Below are 6,805 nucleotides of genomic sequence, written 5' to 3' on the forward strand. Positions count from 1 at the left end.
GCTGAAGAATTGATGCTTTTGAACTGTGGTGTTGGAGAAGACTCTTGAGAGTCCTTTGGACTGCAAGGAGATCCAACCCATCCATCCTAAAGGAAATCAGTCCTGATGCTGTAGCTGAAACTCCAATACTTTGGCCACGTGATGTGAAGACCAACTCATTGGAAAAGACCCTGATTCTGGGAAAGATTGAAGGCTGGCAGAGAAGGGGACGACAAAGAATGAGATGGTTGGATGGCATCACCGATGCAATGGACATGAGCTTGAGTAGACTCCAGGAGTTGGTGATGGACAGGAAGCCTGGCGTGCTGCAGCCCATGGGGTGGCAATGAATTGGACACGACTGAACAACTGAACTGATTGACTGAAGGCACATGCATCTTCTAGCTCAATATAAGCTGCCAAATTGCTCTCCGAAGTGAATACTCTCAAAGCACCATACTCTCTTAGCAGGACTTTTCTCTTGCTTCCCATCTTCATTAATGTTTAACATTCTCAGAATTCTTAACTTTCCAATCTAATTGTACTTGATCATGGTTTGAACATCCCTGATTACCATTGAAGTGGAGCATCTTTTCATATATTTGTTGACTATTCAGCTTTCTGTTGGAGAAGGCAATGGCACCCCACTCCAGTACTTTGCTTGGAAAGTCCCATGGATGGAGGAGCCTGGTAGGCTGCAGTCTGTGGGGTCGCTGGGAGTCGGACGCGACTGAGCAACTTCACTTTCACTTTTCACTTTCATGCATTGGAGAAGGAAATGGCAACCCACTCCAGTGTTCTTGCCTGGAGAATCCCAGGGATGGGGGAGCCTTGTGGCTGCCGTCTGTGGGGTCACACACAGTTGGACACGACTGAAGTGACTTAGCAGCAGCAGCAGCTTTCTGTAAAAGACTCTTATGTGTTAATACCATATGTCGTCATTATTCTTGATATTACTATTTTACAGTATTGGGTTGTCTTGTATTAATTTGTACTAGTTTCTTTATGTATTCAAGAAACTTAATTCCTTGTCATTCATTTGCATTTGCAAATAGTCTTCCAGTCTTCAGCTTGTTTTTTTACTTTGGGAATGTTTTAAAGATGTACAGTTTCCAAACTTTAACATAATCAAATGTCATTTTCTTGCATGTGCGCTTTAATTTTGTTTAAAGAAAAAAACCAACAACAAACAGCTCTTCTGTCCTAAAGTCAGGACGATATTCTCCCTAACCTCAGCATACCTGTGTGTAAAATTTCTGCTTTTCATATTGAGGGCTTTAATTCTCCTGGTAATTATTTTTGCTTATGGTGTGAAGTAGGAACAAATATTATTATTTTCTATATAGATAACTAATTGTCCAAGCAATATTTAGTAAATAATTGAACACATCCCCACTAACCTGCAATATGTCAAGTTTCAAGGTATGTATACATCTATACAGAGATCATTTGTGGTGTGCCCTACTACAGTATCCTTAGGGTTTGTCTTGTGTTTTTTATTCATCCTTGATTTGTGAGTTTGTCTGAGTTCAACTGAGAGCTCCATTCCTGGCACTTTGGTTGCTTTATGGAATAACTGGCACTTACTTTGTTAGAATATCATCATAAAAACTTCCCTATCCTTTTGTATTTCCTTTAAGAATCACTGGCCTTGGTATCACATGAATTTTTAAAAATTTTCATGATACCACGCCCCAAATTAGACATAAGGTATATGTCAAATTTATATTCAACCTTCTTTTTGCTTTTATAAAATCTTCCAAGGATAAATTCATACTGGTATCATCACGGTCTTAAATTTGGCTTTCTAAGTCATTCTTAGGATTTTTGTTTCCTTCAGAGCAACGTAATCCTGAGCAAAGCAGGTATTCTCTGGATAGGTTTTTAAAACATTCCGATATCCCACCATGAGGTATTTCTTGGTGCGTAGGAAGTTTGCAGTTGCACACCTTTAGTTTTCTGAATGAAGAAGCAATTGTGTGTCAAGTCTATTGCTCAGATTTGGTTCCCAGATGAGCAGGACATCCTTTACTTTTCCCCAAGTAATAAATGGGATATGACATTAAAGTCAAGGAACTCAGTAAAAATTTTAGATCATGTTGGATAAACTTCCTTCTCAACCCTGGGAAAATTTTGTCTTTGAATAGTTATGCTTAGAGGGTAAGCCTGCAACCAGACTGCCTAAGTTCCAATCTCAGCCTTCTGACTTGACTGGAAGATCCTTAGCAAGTTATTTAATGTTTTCTATGCCTCAGTTTCTTTAGCTGTAAAATGAAAATAATAAAAATTGTAGATGCTTCATAGGATTATAACAATGGATAAATATTAGTACAGACATTGGGAATTAATACAGACCTTGGGAATACTGCAAGTTTGAGTTTGATTCTAGACCACCACAATAAAGCGAATACTGCAATAAAGCAATCCACACAAATTTTTTTGTTTCCCAGTGCATATAAAAGTTACATTTACCCTATAATGCAGCTTATTGTATGCAACAGTATTATGTCTCAAAACAATATACATACTTTAAAAATACTTTCTTGGAAGAAATGCTAATCATCATTCGAGTCTTCATCAAGTTGTAATATTTTTACAATAGTAACATAAAAGATCACTGATCAAACATCACCATAACAAATATAATAATAATGGAAGTGTTTGACATGTTATGAGAATTACCAAAATGTGGCACAGAGACATGAAGTAAACAAATGCTTTTGGAAAAATGGTGGTGATAGATTTTCTTGCTGCAGTGTTCCCACAAACTTTCAATTTTATGTATTCATTGATTCAGTTTTCAATTTGATGTGTTATCTGTGAAGCACAATAAAATGAAGTGCAATAAGATAAGGTATATGTATACATGTATGTATGTACACACAGATATGTATGTATAAATGTCTATAAATACATCCAGTTCCCATTTGTCTGCTCACAGAGCCCAATAGCAGTAAGCACCCAGCATGCAGATGGTGGCTTTTGAATACCATTCAAAACAACCAAGACTTGATTCCAGGCCTGGGACATCTTTTTGAGCTATGTCAATCACAGAAACCTGTTTGAAGGAACTCTCATTTGACTGACTCTAACAGTCTGACATCAAAATAAAAATGAAACAAAGCAAAGGAATGTAACTAACTGAGTAAAGAGTAGGACCACACTGATAGAACTAGACAGACATATAGACAGGTAGATACATAGGTAGCTAGGTAAAGAAAGTTCATTTTTAAAGTAGAAAGCCATGTAGAAGAGATGATAAAATTAGAAAATCATTGTTTTCTAATGAAACTATCAGTAATAATAATGGGTGCTAAAACTGGTGGGTGAAAATTTGAGGATAACAAAGTATTTACATAATCTCAAAGTATCTCTCTACAAGATACCTATTAACTACAAAAGACAGTGGGGAAATCTGGCTGATCATGCCTTAACCAATGTCAAGGATAGTATCACTCATATTGGGGAAAACCAGTATCATATGTCTTTTGAAGCACTGGCAAGAACTCACCATCACTTCTGTGGTGTTCTTGCCACATTGCATAGCCTGAATCTCTTTCATGAAGAATTATCACACAAATTCAAAGAGAAACAGTCCACAACACCAGTGTCCTGTAGTTGTCAAAAATGTCAGTGTCATTCTCTGCAGAGAGACTGAGACTGTGCCAGACTAAAGGATGACAAAGAGGCATAGCAATTGAATGCACATATTCATCTTGGATCATCTTCTGATTTAAAGGACGTTTTTAGGACAAATGGTGAGGTCTGAATGTAAATTAGATAATGTCATAATAATGTCAATTTCCTTGGTTTTAGGAAAAACACTACACTGAGGTATTTAGAGGTAAAATGGCATAATGTAACATTCTAAAGTGGTTGAGGAAAAAATTACATACTATAGACACACATAGGTATAGAGAGGGGGAAGAGAGAATCAAATGTAGTAAAGTGGGAACAACCGCTGAATCTTGGTGAAAGATATCCAGTAGTTCTTTGTACTATTCTTGTAATTTTTCTGTCTGAAATTAAGTCAAAATAAAACATCTTACTTCTATAGATATGTTTATTGCTTTGATTGTGGTGATGGTTTCACGGTTGTACACATGTGCAAACTTACCGAATCATATACTTTATTTATTTATTTTTTTCATATACTTTAAATATGTGCAGTTTTGTATATCAGTTATGCCTCAATAAAGTGAAAAGCAGTTTAAATAAATGTGAAGGAGCTTAGAATGATGCCTGGGAAATAAGGAGTATATGTGCATTTGCTGTTACTGTAAGGATAGATTAGAAGCTAAGGTTACATGAAGATACAACAAGGTGAGGGTAAAAACATGGAGATAGGTGACATTTTCCTTGGATTTATAAGTCCCAGGAATCTCAGGACTTGTGATCATTTACTTTAGTGTCTAATGTAGCCTGGACTTTTTTTCTCACTTGGAAAGAATCTAAAAGTATATGATCTTAAAGTGAAAAGTGAAAAATAGCTTATTTGAAAAGAAAGGAAAGATTTTGTAGGCAGACCATAAGCATGCCATCTGGTTAACTCAGGAGAAATCCTAAAAGCTTAGATTTCACAGTTGTACCAGCATGTATGGTTTAAGATAGACTCCCTAAGCTAAAAATAGCAAGTCATATTTGTTTTGCTATTCATAAGTTAGTTGAAAATGCCACTCAACTGCAGTGTTAAAGATTACATTTATCTCATCTAAGAATCAAAGTCCATTGTGGCTATGTTTCTCAAGTCAAATGTAATGAGACAATATGTAAGACAAATTCATCACAAAAGAAATAAGGTTGACACAGTAGTAGCATCTCTAAAATTAAATTGTAGTTCTTTAAAAATATGATCACACCCAATGATTCTCAACCAGGTACAAAATCTGGAGACAGTTTTGGTTGTCACTATTGGAAGAACGGGAGAGGGGAGGACATATTATTGACCTCTAATGGTAGAAACCAGGGATGCTGCTAAATGTCTACAAAGCACAGGACAGACACTCAACAACAAACTATGTGGTCCAACATGTCAATAGTGCCGAAGTTGAGAAATCCTGCACTAAATGAACACATTTTCTAAAATTTCAGATAAAGTGATAATAAAAATAATTCTTCTGGTCTTGTCTTGATGCAGTATATTATCAGCTAGCCTTGTGCCTGGGAGTTAATATGTACTCAATATATATTTGTTTATGCAATCTCTTCTGAGTCTTTTTATGGTTTTCCCTTCGATTTTGTAGGCACAAAAACTGGACCAGAAAAAAAAAAAAAAAGCTGGACCAGAACTTTGTTACTATCTGCTTCATAAATATCCCACCCTTGTTTCATAATATAGCAAATGAGAGATTTTTTATACAAGATTATAGATACACTAGATTATAGGAAAGTGGACAAAAGTCAGTATTCAGTAGATTGAATATGAAACAGAACCAACTTGTGTAGCTTCTACACAAATTATGAAAGGATTTTAAGTGTAATAAAGACATTAGGAAATCTCATCAAAAACAAAAAATTCAAAAAATATTAAAAACATGGTTAAGCATTCAGCCTGTTAATGGTTCACGTTCTGTGCAAATCTCTTATGCTATTTAGTTTAAAAAATTAGCCAGTTGAGAGGACTTACAATGAAATGTCACAGCCCTCTCTGCCATTCCTTCACCACTCGTCCCAGTATTACTTTTCTGGGGCAATTCGTTTTGTTTTGTTTCCCAGGTAGTCTTTATAACTCTGAATAATATTCCTATGTCAATATTTCTTGCTGTATCAGTTGTAGACATATATACTCCTCCCTTTGAAAGATAAGGACTTAAGTTACTCTTCCTTCTCTCCCTTTTTAGTAGTTATATTTTCTTTACTGGAAGTCTTTATAATTTGAGATAAACTCCCATGTCTTGTTTATCATCTTTAAAAAAAAAATAGCTCTTGTCTCCCCTGTATGTAAGATGAAACCATTATCAAACCCACCTTTCGTTTTCTCTTCCACCCAGCCTCTGTCAGCTTCACTTTTGCTTTCTTTAGTTTTATGACATTGAGGTTAACGACAACTACACTCTGTTCTGTAGCTATAAATAGATATGCAATGTTTTGTCTATAACAGATTCTAAACTTTGAACGGCAGTAAGCAACATTTGCTTTGTTATCACTGTGTAAATATTACTCAGTGCAGCAGGTGCTGTTGTAGGACATTTCCTCCTTCCTGAGTCCACTTTTTGACCTCTGCAACCTAAGAGAATGTTCCTTTCCTTGAATCCCATCAGCTGTTCAAGCCACATTTTAGTTTGCTTCATATCTAATCTGTGGCTTTCTTGTGAAGTTTTCCTGTCTTTCCTACAAATTCAAGTAGTCTTTCTTTTTCCTTACTGAAAAGAGGAACTGTGTACCTTGTTCATCCACCTACAGCAGGAAAGGCATTCTGTTCTCAGCCTTGAATACATGTTCCTTGGGCCCAGTGACAGACTCAGCTCCTGTGGAGACACGTATCTTCCAGCTCTGCTGCATCTTGGCCTTGTTCTTCACTGGACATTTAGTTGCCTGCTGTCTTGTATTCCATGTCTTCATCGTTCTTGATTTTTGCCTTTGTTTTGCTGGCATACCTTGATACATCTTCACAAAGGTTTCTTATTTTCTAATTTAGGATATTTCCTTGGTTTTCCTTTCTGAAAAATATAAGTGATATGCACCCATTTGAACTTCTTCTACTTTAATTGTAGAAGTATCCCTTGTGAACTTACCTTCCAGCTTCTTTCATAGGTTCCTTACAAGAGAAGCATGAATATCCTTCTTTAAAAGGTAGGTGTATTATGAATTCTGTAACTTGAAGCAA

General features: G+C 36.1%; 1 long non-coding RNA gene across 1 annotated transcript in view; it reads right to left on the minus strand.

The window, feature by feature from the left end:
* Positions 1-6,241, minus strand: part of LOC104980944 — a 38,814-nt gene extending 32,573 nt beyond the window's left edge. The window contains exon 1 of the long non-coding RNA XR_824318.1: positions 5,947-6,241. This is a non-coding gene — a long non-coding RNA (uncharacterized LOC104980944). The remainder of the gene's footprint in view (positions 1-5,946) is intronic.
* Positions 6,242-6,805: the final 564 nt, after the last annotated feature.

This window comes from Bison bison, unplaced genomic scaffold, assembly GCF_000754665.1.
Source record: "Bison bison bison isolate TAMUID 2011002044 unplaced genomic scaffold, Bison_UMD1.0 scf7180017864508, whole genome shotgun sequence".
Lineage (NCBI taxonomy): Eukaryota > Metazoa > Chordata > Mammalia > Artiodactyla > Bovidae > Bison > Bison bison.